The 16,203-nt window shown below is 43.5% G+C and overlaps 1 pseudogene; it reads right to left on the bottom strand.

The window, feature by feature from the left end:
* Positions 1–1,363: 1,363 nt before the first annotated feature.
* On the bottom strand, positions 1,364–3,662 carry LOC113607229 (protein Smaug homolog 2-like; annotated as a pseudogene).
* Between the last annotated feature and the right edge of the window lie 12,541 nt (positions 3,663–16,203).

Genomic DNA, 16,203 nt, shown 5'->3' with positions numbered 1-16,203 from the left:
GCCATATTCATAACAAAAGTTATTCATAAAATGTATCTATAAATAACATTTTTTCCATTTTGGTGTGAAAAGCTTGAGAATGACCCAGTGGGGAGGGTTGAGGGGAACAGGGGCTTGGAATAGAGAACCTGGCTTCCCCAAAGCCTAAACCCCCAAATCCCTTCCCTCCACCTTGGCTCCAGCACAACCCATCAGTAGCAACAGGGATCGGAGGGTCTGTATGACTCTGGGGCTGGGACGAATCTCAGGCTTATGATACAGTGTTCCACTTAAGTGAGGTCATGACAGAATGAGGAGTGGGTGTAGAGTAATGGTGAAAGAAAAGGGGATAGGGGTAGGGAAAGAAACTAAAAAACATCCCCTTTCCTTTATTCCTTACCCTCAAGTCTTTCAGCAACCAGACCTGGAAGTGGAGAAGGGTTTGTGTCGGTGGAGGAAGGAGACGTTAAGTCAACACACTTCCTGACCTCACTGGCTGCCCCGGCTTCCAGCCTTCAACCTCTGCATCTGGGGAGCCAGGGCTGGCGGGAAGTCAGGGAAGGACTAGGGAGATCTGGGGAAGGGGGCTCTGCCCTCTCCCCTCGTAAAATTCAGGCTCCCCCTGCCACTTTCTTGGCCCAGAGAGAGGCCTGGGGATTCTAAAAATGAGAGGGAATTATCAGAGAGAAAAACAGTTAAGAACTATGTAAATATGTATCTTAAATAGGCCTAAGAAATTAATTGCAGAGAACCTCTGATAAACAGGGCAAAAGGAGGTGAGTGAGAGGAGAGTGGCTCCTGTCCTCAGGGAATGATGAGAATGGGGAAGGAGAAGAAGGCAGCAAGGAGGTGACAGGGGTGGAGAGGGAAAAAGAGAGAGAGAGAGAGAGCTTGTGCAGACAAACACGCTCCTCTCCTCACCTGCCTTTATCTCAACTCCTCTCAACGTTCAGGAGAGCAGATTATCTACCTCACTCATCTCTCCCCAAATGTCAGATGGTTCTGAGCAGGCCCAACAAGATAGTGGGTCAGTGAGTCTCTGTTTCCTTGGGAGGGGCAGGTGGCTGGCAGTCTGGAGGAGTCAGGGGTGGGATGGGGCCAGGTGGGGGATGAAGGAGGGAAGGAGGGGGCAGGCAGGCTGGCCAATCCCTGCCCCCTTTATCCTGGCTGCCCACTACCTCCCTGGGCCTCAGCAGAGATCCCTCGACTGGCCTGGGAGTGAGCAAGGAGTGTGCCAACGTTAAACAAAAGTTAAAAGTGTGAGAGAGTAGAAAAATATTAGGATGTATAGCTGAGCCAGCCCACCCTCTCACTGTTGCGGAGAAGCCCGTTGGGGGTTGGCCCCCACCTGCCGCCTGGGGAGCCTATGAGTGCGCTGGGCTGTGGGTCCCGTCAGATGGTGGAGGTTTTGTCTGTCCCATCTGTGGTAAGAAAGGGAGGAAGGGAGGAAGCTCAGGAGCTGGTGGGAGGCCCAAGAAAATGTGCTCACATAGCCTGTCGTGCCTGTCAGGCCCTCCCTGGAGTCCGGCTTCCCCTGGGGACCCCTCAGGATGACTCTGAGTTGCTCAGTTCAGAGGTGGAGACGCTGCTGGGTAGGTGGGAACTGGGTCAGGGAAAGAGGAAAGGCTCACCACACAAGGCGTGTTCTGTCATGCTCAGACACAGAGACTCCAGAGTGGGACTGATCTCCAGGTCAGGCCCAGGGACCGGGCAGTCTGGAGGGAACATGAGAATGGCCCGGGGGGACGAGTGGACCGGGAGCGAGTGGGTGCGCCGCACAGAGCTGCAGCTCTGGCTGGGCATGCTGTTGCTGCCACCAGGGTTGGCGAACCACAGGTTCTGTCGACCCTGGCCCCGAAGGCTGGAGCTGGTGAGTGCATGTCAAGGGGAGATGCCCCCAATACCCAAGGGACTCAGAAGGCCCATTCTGCCAGGCAGAAAGGCCTGGGGAGGCATTGGGAACTGCCGCTGAGTCCGCCGGGCCACCCCCATCCCCACAGAGCCAGCTATGGGGAGTGAGTTGAAGCTGAATGCCCAGCCTTTCTGCTGCCGGTGGTTCTGCATCTCTAGTGTGGCTTTGTGTGGGAAGGTGTGGAGGAGCTTCAGCACTTGCTGTTTCCAGGACAGCAGCCATTTCTTCTGTGTCTCCATGAAAGGCTCAAGAGTAAGGCACTTTTCGATGAGCTGAAGGTAACTGGTGATGCTTTCCTCATCTGGTCAGGACACTAGCAGCTGCGTGCACACTTTGCCCATCACCCATGTAAACTGACTGGGAGTGTCTCAGTCAGCGCCGGTGCTGGCTCACTGCCATCAGTGGGAACTGGAGCTGGTGGAGGGAGGTAGCCCTCTGCAGCTGAAGGGTCCTTGGCCTCACTACCCTTATCTGTGTCAGGGTGATCCAGGGGAGGCTCTGCACCTGGCAGTTGTGGCTCCCCCCCCGAAGACCCCATCCTTGGCAGTAGAGGTTGTGGCAGTGGTGGCAGCCACAGTGGCCTGGAGGACAGTGGCCCTGATGGGGGTGATGATGATCTGCTGTAGCTCCTGCAGAGCGTTTCACAGATTCCCGCCTTCCAGCACATCCTTCTCCAGGGATTGGAGGACACTCTGCCTCTCTCGTAGCTTCTGGATGCTCAGGGCTATCTTGTGGCAGGCACCTTGGTCACATTCTGAGACTCCAAGTGCTGCTCAGTCAGTGTCATCATCTCCTCATAGCTCATCTATGAGAAGAGGGCTGTGTACTTGTGGAAGTGGAGGCTCTTAAGCCACAAGGGCACATCTTTCATGTCACTGCCGTCCTCCTGAAAAGTGTTCTGGCTGGAGCCCTGCTCCTCCATCTGCTCACTGCCAGAGGAGGCCACGCTGCGCTGGGGCGAGAAGGGTGTGTGGCCAGGCATGGTGAAAGCAGCCCAGGCCCTAAGGTCCTCTGGACTCGGCCACTCACCAGGGGCCTGGGGCTTTGTGGGGATGAGTGACATGGAGTACTTGAGTGGGCTGGGGTGAATTTGGCAGGGGAGAACTGCATTTGCGTTGCTTCCAATATTGTTGATGTCTGGCGACACTAAGCTGGGTGGGTGGAAAGGTACTTGTCCATTTTCCTTGGGTGGCTTGTCCTGCCAGCCTTGTCCTGCCTCCCCAGGCCCCAGCTCTGCAGGGCCGCCCCACTCATTTGAGCCCTGGCTTGAGTGGTAGGTGGGCTCAGGCCGGGTGTGGAAGCCACTAGTTAGCTGCTCTTCCAAGGGACTCAACCAGAGGGCCAGCACACTGCGGTCCTCCAGCGTGGTGGCCAGGTGGATGAGGGCATAGGAGAGCACCTGGTGGCTCTTCTTGATGAAAGCATTGCTCTCAATCGAGTAGGCCAGCCATTTCTGCAGCATCCTCATGTACTCCGATTTGGCCTCTGTGTCACCCAGCTGAAGCAGGGGTAGGTGGGACAGCAGGAGGGACACCACCTTCTCTTTGGACTCGTGCTGCCACTGGCTGCCACTGGCAGCACTGTTGGCCTCTGACTCCAGCAGGTGAATGTCATTGTTGTCTGCCAGTGAGTGCTCCAGGCAGAGCTGCAGGAAGCGGGCCTGGGTGTGGGTGACCAGTTCCAGAAGTGACAGCAGGGTCACTGTCTGTTCACACTCATTCCAGTCCTGGAACCAGCCAGCGAGGTTGCCCACATAGTATCGGAACATCATGGTGCCAGGCCTGGGGCCAGGGTGGGGGAGACAGTGGTGGCGAGGGCCAGCTCTGTCACATGGTCTTGGCTCCAGATTCCTATTACCTCTCCCCTGACGCCCAGGGCTTGACGACGTTCCCTGACATGGTGGCAATGGATGGTGCAGGGAGGAGGACACCTGCTCAAGTAGGGGGAGGTCTTGGTCTAGCCACTCCTCTCCAGGCTCTTCAACAGATCCTCAGTGGGACAGTTGAACAGAGCAAACTGGCCTGGCTGTCAGTCCCTCACAGGCTAACTCCAATCAATTTGTAGTGGCTGCCTGGAACACTGCAGTGAGAAGGGTCCACATCGGCCTCCACTGCTGCTGCTGCCCGGGCCTCCTCAGGCCACTGCCACCCCCTCTCTGGCTCACAGATTCCCTTCCCTCCTCCCACATGGACCAACATTGCTGCCACTGCCTGGGAGTCTTGTTTCTTAAGAACAACTTAGGAATGTGTATCAGACACTGTTATATATGGCCTTCATGGAGGAACTAAAGATTTTTGACTCTGCTATACTACAGCTGATCTATTATTTAAATTGTTACCAGTTTTCCTGGCCCAACTGCTATCCTTTTTTATTACATGTTCACATTCTTCTAATCATTAACTCTAGAGCCAGCCTTTTGAGACTCAGGGAAGGCCTGAGAGACTAAAGCAAAACCTTTTTACTTCAAAAGATGGGGTCACAGCACCTGGAATATGGCTTCAATCCTCCCTTTTCTTTGATACTTCTTAATCCTGAGGGTGACAACTGCTTTAGCTACTTCCTGCTGAACAAGGGTGAAGTTAAAAATGGTGAGGATTAGAGGAAAATCACAGACTTTGTTTTCAAAGAATTTTCTTTTCCCAAATGGCACTCTTGAATCCTGCAAAATAAGCAGAGAGGCTTTCTCTTTCTCTTCCCTGGCTTGCCATTGTTTCTTTTTGTAATCACAACTCAATAGGAAAAATAAAAAGATTAATATAGAAAGAGGAATGTACAAGCCTTTTATATAATCAGAAGGTCCTGGTCATTGGAAGAGGCAAGAAATCCAACCTATGACAACTGAACAAGTATTTGTGTCATCTTTAGTTAACTGCATTATCCTTTTTCCTCCCTTATATAAAACTATTTGAACTCACAGCTCTTTTGCACTTTGTTGAAGTACCTGTTGAAGTAGCTCAGAGTCTTCCTCTAGCTTATCTTTTGGCTAGCTGTCTTCTACCTTTATAACTGAATTTGGGGGCTTGAATTCTAATTCCCAGCATATGTAATCATCAATATCTGTGTTGTCTCAGATTTTATATTTTTTCTACTAACTCCAGTTTTCCAACTGTGCTGTAATTGCACCAGATTCCCATGCTATTCATTTGGAAAGTGTTGTGTTACAATATAAGTCAGGCAAAATTACCTACCCATTGCTGGTGACTTCCAGCAAAATTTCCCTTTCTCATATACCATATATTGTTCTGTACTGGCATCTTTGCTTTGGGCCAGGTTAGAGTGGTCTCTGAGTCCCACTGAGTACTGAGGGCACAACCTAATATTGATTTTGGGGGTTCAGCTTAGCATTAATACTGGCATCCAGGTTTGGGGCTCAGTTTTCTTGTCTAATAGGGCACAACAGATCCCCATAGGTAATATGCATTGTTTTTGGAAGATATTCTCCATACCAACTAGCTGAACTACTTGGTATAGCTGATTTTGACTAATTCAAGGAACTGAAGTAGTCAGCTGGCAATGATGAAGGTTACAGTTGCCACACATAACATCCCATAGCTTTCAGGGACCATAAGTCTCCCAGATGATCCTCTGGCTTTCTGCTTCCAGTATGATGGACAAATGTTTGGGTGTCACTTCTGATTCTATAGTTACCTTGAGGCCATAAAGTTGCAGTTGGCAGCTCGTAACAGATATTGTTTTAAGAACAATACCTGGTGGTGTACTTGAGTCTGATACAGTTCAGAAAATTCAAATTTTCAGTAATACAGGAATGTGTCTAAAATCACATCTACAATGGCCATCCTGCTCTATTTTGGATGCCTGAACCACAGTTACTCTATTTTGATTTTTAAATGCATTTTTTCTTAATACTTAAAAGCAGATATACAATGCATGTTGAATAAGCCACAAACAGATTCTTTTGGTTAATCTAGATTAAGTCATGTAAAACCAGAATGACTTCTGCCAACCTCAATATGTGAAAATTTCTCTTATCATTTCCCCCCCCCCCTTTTTTTTTGTGGTACACGGGCCTCTCACTGTTGTGGCCTCTCCCGTTGCGGAGCACAGGCAGGCTCAGCAGCCACGGCTCACGGGCCCAGCTGCTCCACGGCATGTGGGATCCTCCCAGACTGGGACACGAACCCGAGTCCCCTGCATTGGCAGGCAGACTCTCAACCACTGCGCCACCTGGGAAGCCCCCATTTCCCCTTTTTAATTGCAAATCTTTCAATAGAAAGCATTGATGATCAAAGTATTTGTCTCTCAATGACAGGGTGGTTTCTTCCTGCCCTCAGTCCATCAATCATGTCCCTTGTGTTAGACTTCCTTTTTGTGTGTTCACGTATATATATTTCCCTAGTTATCCACATTGGGTGTAAACTAATCAGACATAGTGAACAAGCTCAGAGGTATTCTAATGGGGAAACATTTTAGAGGCTATATATTTTATCAGTTATACCAAACTGTCACTCAAATATTGTACATTTGCTTTTAGCAGTAGACTTAAAGCAAGCAGTGCTATATGTCATGAGTAGTTATACTCTGTGGAAATTTCACTAGAGAATTCTCTTCTCCTCTTGAACACTGGGGCAAAAGTGTAGCTAGAAGTAGAAAAAAATAACTTTCAATTTTGATAGGGAAACAAACATTTGGTAAATGGTTCAATTGAATTAGTAGGATGGGTCTTACTGGCCTGGTCCAGATTCTTGGGTCAGCTGTCTACAGAAGTTGTTGTCTTCTTCTCATCTTGGTGAGAAGGTCAGCAGTCATTTGAGGTCAGCAGTCCTTTCTATAGATCAGCCTTGTACAGAACCCTTCTGAAGTGGGAAATATGAATTCAAGGGTCAATTCCCTTCAGTTTCATTGTGCAAGAGGTATTGGGTTGGCCATAACATTGTATGGAAAAACCTGAACAAACTTTTTGTTCAACACAATACTTAAGAATACCTGATAAGTGTCCTTTCATCTAGGTTGCAGAAAGAGTCCTTTAAACTATGTCTTTTCCAGTATGCATAATCCCTGGTTGCAGGTCATGGGGCATCTGATCTTCATCCAAAGATAGATTACTATGACCAGCTTCAGAAACAAGCTTAGAATAGCCTTTTAATAGTCCAATTAAACTTTACAATAATGTAACATAGCAACAAGAAGCTATCTGGGAAGTGAGTCTTAGGCAATAAATACTGACCTTAACTAACAAAATTAGAATTTAATGTCTACTGAAACATAATCTTTTTCTCTCTAAACTTATCCTCATTTCTACTAAATAAAGTCAAATTATGATTAACTTGTTTGCAAAATAAGTCTGGTTTCAATAAATTGGCCTGATTACTTACATAAGTGTAATTTTACATAAGTGTAATTGATCATATCAGCACTTAAAAATTGGCTGTTCTGGAAATTTTCATAAGGAATCTCAAACTGAATCTTTAAAAGGCCTCTCAAGGCCTGGAAATCCATGCCAAAGGTTTGCCACAGATTCAACCTGCAATATCTATAGATTTGGATGAATTTCTCTCTTCTTGAGATCCCCAAAATACCTTGAGATTCCTGCCCTGTCAGGAGGTGACCTTCCTTATTCACCTGATAATGCTGCTGGGAACCTAGGAGTTTTCCGTTTCTGGGGGGATTGGGTAGAGAGAAACAATAGATGTTTCAATTCTAGTTACAAAGGTATAATTTACCAAGTTTTAATAAATCATAATTAGCTTAAGGAGAAAAGCTCCTTACATCTGGAAAACACAGATTACAAGCTAGTAATATTTCATACAAAACCCATAAAAATTATAACCATATTTACTAGCTCATCCAGTCCTGTGTAACCAATCCTGATCTTAATCCTTTGTTAACAGTTTTATGAAGCCATCAGCTTTTCCATTAGGATTCTTTAATTTCTTACCCAATTCAGAGGTATGATCTGAAAGTTACCAGAAACATGTACATATCAAAAAGTTCTTTCTATGAATTGTCTTGAAGATGAAGCATTTCTCCAAAAACATCAGCATGAAACAATAACTGTCTATGAATGACAAAAGACTTAAAAATACACAGTTAAAGATCTGATTACAATGCAACTGACAAAGAAATTGCATTGGTTATTACTGTGACATACAACACTTTAAGATAACAACTAGAATTATGACTGATAGCATTATACTCGGACATATCCAAATTTTAGAATCTTATATAATTTATATTAATGACATTTACCTGTACAGTACAATCTAGGAAGGTTTATCACCACTTATTTGATAATAATTCCCATGTAATTAAACATACTAAATAATCCTAATTAGCTTAATATTTCTCCCTGAGATCTCAGGGGCCTTGAAAGGTCTCAGGTGGCTTTCAAAATGTCCCAAAGTTAGCTAGAGGTCAAAAGAAATTCATTTAACATTTGATTTGAGGAAGTTTGTCAAAAATATCAAAAAGTTTTCAAGATACCTGGTCAAATAAAATCGTAGGTCACTTTGAAACAATACTTATTCACTTAACCAAAGTGACAATAAAAGATTTCAAAGATTATAATAAATTACCTAAAAGGCAAAGAAACACATAATCTGTTATCAAATCAGCATTCCAAGAAAACTGTGTTCTCCTGACAGAGAGAGAGAAACCATATCCAGTCATGTATCAGCTTACTTTTAATAACAAAATTCACTTATTTAATTAAATTCAATCTATACTTAGCCAATCCTGACCATGCATAAAACCCTTTTCCCTGGGTTCCTTTTCCACAAACTTTTTCTAACTTTCTGTATCCATATTAGTTTCTCCCTTATATTCTTCCTGTCCAAATTATTTTCTTTTCCCTTAACAAAATGCATTTTCATTTCTCACACCTTCTTTCACTGAAAACACACATCTTACTTCCCTTGCATGTTGAAATGTTTCCTTATTATTTTAATAGCTTTAATTACATATTTTAATTAGAATTCCCAACTCTTAAATACCTTAATTTCTGGTGAAAACTAAGAAGCAAACAATTGTGAACACACTAGAATTTCCTGATTGGCAAACTTATGAACATATTCTATGACCTCTAAAAACATACATTTTCTTATAACATAATTTCTTTCCTCAGTGTGGCACAAGGTGTGTGTACAATAAACCCAGACATTTGGTTTTTCCTCATAAAAAGACAATATCAAGTAAACTTAGACTTTTCTAGCAGTCAATGTTTCAATATTTTATCTTTTTTTAAAAAATGATCCAGACATTCAACAAATTCCCATAATTTAACTTAAATTTAGCAAAACTCTAAAGTTTCAAGTTACCAAAAATCTGGAAAAACTAAAGCATGATTATTCCTAGAGAGTTCACCTAAAAGCTTTTATCCTATTTATCTTTATTTCATTACTGATGATAATATTATCATATGAGGTTAATTTTTTCTGTTGACAAATTATACAGAAATAATGAGCTTATTAAATTTCAGTAAACCTAGGTACAATAAAAGTATTATACTTAATATGGATGATTTTAAAGACATATTTGTATTAATTAAAACAACAGATTTAAACTTGCTTTCATTCATTGAAATTTAGTTCTAGATCACATGATCATTTAAACATTTTCAATTAATCTGTTTTATATTTAGAAAAATTTTATTTGTAAACTCTTGCTTTCCTTTAAGCCAATTAAATAGAGCTCACTTACTAATTAGTTTTTACATAAGGACAGACTGAACCAGAGATCTCATAGCTTCATTTTAAAACTTAGTCATGAATCTGGCACTTCAATATATAATTTAAAAAATTAGTTTATAAATTTTACCCTATTTTCCCTCTCTATTGTAAAACAGCTCTGATTGTCTGATACTGGCATAGATTATGGATCCATTAATGGGCCACTCTTTCCCTGAATCTGGGTAGTATTGCAGCCAGGCTGTATTACAGAGGAAAATCATCTTTTTACATTTCATTTGTTTGCAATTGAAAGTATTCCAATTCTGGAAAATGCACCTCAAAGGGCTGCGCTGAGGAAATGAATTCGAGTTTCCCATAGCTGGCACACTTACACACAAGACAAATGCACACGTACACACAAAGAACAAAATACAACTCCTGCAGGACAGAAACAAAAGAATGAAGTCTAAAAATTCCCTTAAACCTCCCAAATGATGGTCTCTCTTTTCAACAATGAACAAAATGAAAATGAAAAGATAGGGAATCATGACCCGTGTGTTGTGGCATCTCACCTGGAAAATGCAAAACTGAAAATAACAGTTGGAATGAATTGCTTACTCACTTGAGTTTAAAAGTTTTTCTTTTTGTTTTAGGTTCTACTAATTAAGCCAAGGCTGCAGTCTCAGGCAATGTGGGCTGTGTTTGCATCTCAAGGACACATTAAGAGTTGTAACTTCAAGCTTTATCCTAGGAATGGTTTTGTTCTCTCAGGGTTAGAATTTTGGAAAAAAAAATTATCAAACCAAGTTTCTCTAACTGCATATGCCAAAAGAACCAGTTCTGGAATGTCAAGAGTGTTTCATCTTGGTATCTTTCTCCAGAGTCTAAAGAATATTGTGATGTTATTTTTTAAAAAATCATCTTTTGTCTTTTCATGGGAACATAGCTTAATATTTCCTAATTTCGTAAAATATACTCTAGGGGACTACAAGTTGGAATAGAGCCCTGAATTCCCATTTTGTCAAAATACAAAGTACTTACAAACACACACACACACACACACACACACACAAACACACCCTTAAACAGCAGTAACAGCCACACAGTTAAGATCAAACAATTCTAATCTCCCTCACAAATGGAGGCCTCAAGACAAAGCAAACTGGCCTGATTCCCAGAAGAGGATCAAATCTGAATCAGCTCAATTCTCAAAGAAGAATGAGCCCAGACGGAGGTGGAGGGGGTTATTCCTAGCTTCTGTACCCCAGAGAAATCTACCTGAAAACAAAACCAAAGGCTTGCTGAGGTGGCTGGTGCCTATTGGGAATAGTCCCTCTAAGTTCCCCATGGTAAAGTGGGGCCCTGGAAGCTACTAGGGACTCAAGAAAGAACTGCCCTCTGGTCAGGGTCAGTTCGCCATGGGCACGGACTCCTGGCTGGCTCACCAGAAATTGTTGTCAAACCCAAGTTCATGTGCTTGATTCACTGTGAAGCCAAACAAACTGAAACATTGGAGTATGGAGCAGAGAAAGGTTTATTGATGGAGATGGCACCAACCAAGAAGATGGAAGACTTAGGTTTGTCTCAGATCCATCTTGCTGGCTGGCTGTGGCTGATCTATTGTTTAAATTGTTACCAGTTCTCCTGGCCCAACTGCTGTTCTTTGTTACTATGTGTTCACATTCTTCCAATCATTAACTCTTGATCCAGCCTTTTGAGACTCAGGGGAGGCCTGGGAGACTAAAGCAAAAGCTTTTTACTTCGGAAGATGGGGACATTGGGGCTTGAATATGGTTCCATTAGGGGGAAGTGACTTTGCAGTAGAAAAAAGTGTTAGTGCAATAGTAGGAGCACTTTCACTGTCAAATCTCAAGACTCTCAAAGGTCAGTCAAAAGAGGATTTTCTGTCACAAGGAGGGGTGAACAAGGCTAGAAAGAATAGGGTCAGGGAGAGGGGTGAGTGGTGGCATAACCCCATAGTTAAGCAGGAAATATTCCCAGGTGGGTGTTAAGGAGGGCTGTTTTGTGTTGCAGTGCTCATGGTGGGCCCACATTGAGGGGTCTTGGAGGAAGGCATTTTGTCTGGATTGGTGAATGAATACAATTAGTTCAGCTGATCATTTATGAGGCAAAAAATGGGAATTTGGAAGGTCTATGTCTGGCCTTATTCTAGATAAACAATGGGAGCATCCACGAGTCTTGTCTGTCACATGGGGCAGGGTGGGGGGGGTTCAGGAAGTCATTTCTAGGAACATAAAGGAAGTTTATTAACTTCCACTGTTTCCAGGATCACTGACTCAGGGAAAGTTTAACATCATCACTATGAATTTCTTCAAATTACTTTTATTCAAACTTCTTACACAAATTGTTTTGAATAGCATATTGTTCATTATTGTTACATGATATACATTTATCATCATGTCGAACAGTTCAGAGCCACATAAGCAGCATCTGTACCAAGCTACATTTTCCAAGGGACTGGACATTCAGCAATGATTTAAACTTGTTTTTATTGACCATTTCTTTTGCCAAAAATAATGAGTTTAATAAATATACACTGAAGACTTATCTGAGTTGCCTGTGTACAATAAATTCTGCAATGATATATTAATCCACAAACATTTATTTTTTTTCTTTTTTGAGTTCAGGCCACACGCAAGGGCCTCTGAGTAGTCTGGTTGTATTAAAGAGCTTGCCAACACTTAGTAGCAGCCTCAGGGAGAGATTGAGTAGGGAGAAAGTGATGAAATATGGGTTTCTTTGTGAAAGCTCCTGGAGGGCAGGGACTGACTGTCTCCTGTTTCTTCTGTACACACCTCATGGGGCTGTGTATTAGATTAGGCACTTAATTAGAAAGCTTGTTTTTAATTCATCCACAGCACAAAATGTCCTCAAAATTGACCTTCCAAAAGAATTCATTTTGCCACCTCTTAGTTCCTGTTCTTCCAATTGGCAGGAAGAAATCAATACGGCACACACACCCAGTCTTGATGGGCTACAAGTGGTGTGCAAGGTGAGGATTGTGCTGCTGGTTGCTGCAGAGACTAACAAGAGGAATTAACATTCTGCCACACTCTTGAGAAAGGGGCAGGGGCAGACTTTATTCCAGTTGACTTCAGGCCACCTTGAAAATATCAGCTATAATCCAATAAAATAACGTGCTTATCAATCATACCTGTTCCCTGTTTCCTGAGCACCAGAGCAGAGAGCCTTTTGAAGGACTTAGTTGAAGTTTCAGTTTCTGTCCCCCTCTGTCTTTCCACAAAGCTAATTTCAGAGCAGGAGCAATGGGTCTAGGACAAATCCATATATGTCACAAATGCTCTGCCTTTGTGTCAGGTCTAAAAGCACTGCAGGGTCTAGGGGCCTATGAATTGGTGAGTTCAGCAACTAAAAGACTGCTGTTCATAAGCAAAGACCAGGAGATCTATCACCATACAGACGATGGATTTCAATCGAAAGCTCTTTTTCTTCAGGCCCACTTTATGTCCTGATAGTGCCTGGTAAATGAATTCCATTGACCAGAGCAGGGGAAGGAGGCTTCTTCCGTTTGGTCTTGGTAGGACTCCTTCCCAACACCAGCACCCCTCTCCTCCTCTAGACCTATCAGCCTCTCTCTCTACAGCCAGCCCACTGATGCTGCCTTTCCACCTGCACACTGATGAGGTCTCTGTTTTTATCTTTTACCAGCTTCTTCCCCTTTCATAAATGCTTCCCTGGAGCCATTTCCTCCATGAAAGATTTCATTGATTTCCTACCACTGTAGGAACCATAAAAGACCTTTTCACTGAAGGTCAGTGAAAAGCCAGTCCCCCTGCAGCTGGCTGAGCCCATTCACAACACAACATCTGTGCCTTATTTTAGTGTCCCTTAGTACTAAAGAAGTGCTGGTGTAATGAGAGAAAAAAAAATAAAAACAGTGATTAAAATCTAGTGTTCTAGCCCTCTTCCCACCTCACCCTGGGCATCTGAGACTATTTGCATCTCTGAGAGAGGAACCACCAGGGAGAGAGAAGGTGGTCTTTTCATAAGTTTACATAAATAAGGTGTAAAAAAAAGAGCAACATTTAAGGGAAGTAAAGGCAGGATTGTGGGAATTTTACATTGAAAATGGAAGACTGGCAGGGGCTAGAAGATGAATCCAGGGAGGCTGGAGGTGGGTGGGGAAGGAATGGGCTGAGGGCAGGGCATTTGAGAGCCTGAGAGGAAGACAGAGCTCAAGAGCCAGCCAGTGATAAAGACAGGGAGAAGGATGGAGATAAAAGGATTTGCTTCTTACAAATTCTGCCGTGGATTTTGCACTGGCTCTTTTTTTCTCTTAAGAGGCTGGTTGGGGAAGCAATTATCATGGGACATGTCGCCCCTCCCTGGGATTGCACCTCCAGTGCCCTAAGCTGGGAACATTGTCCTGACCCTAAGGGCTTCTTCCTCAGTAGAAGAAAGCTTTCTCTGTCCTGGGGTGCATTTTGTGTGGATGAAGTTTGCGGTGAACTTCCTTGCTCTGCTTAAGCATGTGTGTCATAATACACCTGGCCAGCCTGTTAGTTTATCTGCCCCTGTGGGAAGGGGACAGGGTCTTTGTCTGCAGCAGGAGAGGGTATCATTCAGTCTGTCTCCCATCGTTGCTATCTGGAGAGACCCGCTGGCATGGGAGACCATTTCATACCACAGACCAGACCTAGATCTTGCTGAGTCTCTTCTCCATGAATAAAGTGTTGTTCCAACCAGTGCTTTGCTTGTTGAGCTCTATTTAGCAACTCCAACCCCACAGGAAAGGCACTGGATGTGGCCTGAAGTGGGGAGATCACTACTGGTGGTGGGCAGCCTTGTACTCCTCACCTCCACGAAATGGGACCCTTGCCAGGGCTCGGCCTCTGGAGCTTCCTGTGGGACAATGCAGGTAAAGATTTATATCTTGTATTCAGATATTTATATTTATATTGAGATATTCTCAGTTGCAAGATGTGTTTTACTTGAATGTTTTTCTATTTAAAACAGGGTGACCTAAGGCCCTGTTGTTATACAATTGCAATTGCCAAGGGCAAACACAGACCCTCCAACTTCTTGTTCTTCATCTCATGATTGATTAGCAAAGATTAAAGTTGTTTCTCATGACTGATCAGCTAAAGTGATAACTGAGACTTCCACTTTCATCAAACAAGTCCAATTGCAAATCACTCCATCTGCAGCTTGTTTATTCCTCACTAAAAACAGCAAGTCCACCATTCTGAGACACGTTGATCTGTGGATCTGGGGTGGTCTCCCCATTGCAATAGCCTAAATAAAATCAGTCTCCCTACTTGCCCAACTTTTGTCTTTGACACAGCGAAGGAGATAGCAGTATGTTTCTAGGACAGCTGGGATGTGACCTTCTCCCTTCAACATTCCACTCATTCATCTAGCTTTATCTTCTGATGAGCCAATATCTGAAGTCCTCCCCTTGGCCTACAATCCTGCAGCATCAGACCCAGGGTTCCTCTTCCCGTAGCTCACTCTGCTGTGACAAGAACACACCAACATACCCTTGCCTGGGGGCCCACTTCCTGAGCACTTGGCTGCTCCTTCCTTCTCCAGACATCTCCACATCTGGTCCCTCACTTTGTTTCTGCCCAGATGTCCCCTCCCCAACCAACCTATCTAGAATTGCTGACTGCATTTTTCTTACCACCATTGCCTGAACATATTTATTTAATCTGTTCTCTGCCTCCCTTGAAGATAAACACATTTAGGGCAGGTGCCTAAAAAATTGTCCAGCACAAAGAACAGACTCAGTAAGTACCTGTCACTCACCTGCAGAGAGGAGGACCCCCCAGTGCAGCTAATGCACCAGCACAGGTAAGGAATGGTGTTGACAATGACATAGGGTCAAGGCCATGTAATGACATGGGAGATTTTGATTTTATAAAGAAGAGCAAAACCATCAAATCTGTGCTTATAGTTACCTCTAATGGTGATGCGGGGGGATATTATTGGGAAGATAGAGAGTAGTCTTGGGTTATATGCAGTATTTTTTTCAAGTAAACTGGGTAGGGCATACATGGATATTTGTTATATTTTCCAGTTTTTCTATGCCTGAATTATTTATAGTAATAAAAAGAGAGTAAATTGGAAAAGAGAAGATGTAAATGACACAGAAAAAAACTGTTTCAAAAAGTTTTAGGAATAGGGTAGTGGCTAGAGGAAGATGATGAGTTTTAAGATGGGATTAAATGGAAGTTCCATAAAATTAAAGTCTTTTGTTTGTTTGTTTTTACTTTCCCACCTTTAGAACCTAGAAACTTTGCCTACAACATAAAAAAACATTAAATAAATACCTTTAAATGAATGAATGAGTAAATGAATGGGTGAGTGAACGAATGAAGCCTATCAAATCATGTCTATTTGTGGGTGGAAGTGGTGTGGTAGATGATGCAGAGGAGAGCAGTTTCTTATTAGAAAAAGTGAAGCTTATGAGAAAATGAGGGATCAAGATTAAGAGCATACATGGGGGCCTTTGACAAAGCCAGAGGCACTGAGTTTATTCTGTAAGACAGAAACTTGGATCTGGCTGCAGAGAAATTTGCAAAGTTACTGATGACAATGTTCTTCTTTGAAGGTTTCTATGTACTCAGTGAAGTAAAATTGGGAGTGGGGGTTGATAAATTGTGAGGGCTTAGAGGAGAGGAGGCCTGGAATCTTCCCAGAACA

This window comes from Aethalodelphis obliquidens, unplaced genomic scaffold (genome assembly GCF_003676395.1).
Source record: "Aethalodelphis obliquidens isolate GAN/ISIS:26980383/991018 unplaced genomic scaffold, ASM367639v1 scaffold47, whole genome shotgun sequence".
NCBI classification, from domain to species: Eukaryota; Metazoa; Chordata; class Mammalia; order Artiodactyla; family Delphinidae; genus Aethalodelphis; species Aethalodelphis obliquidens.
This window is presented reverse-complemented; position numbering and strand designations above follow the sequence as displayed.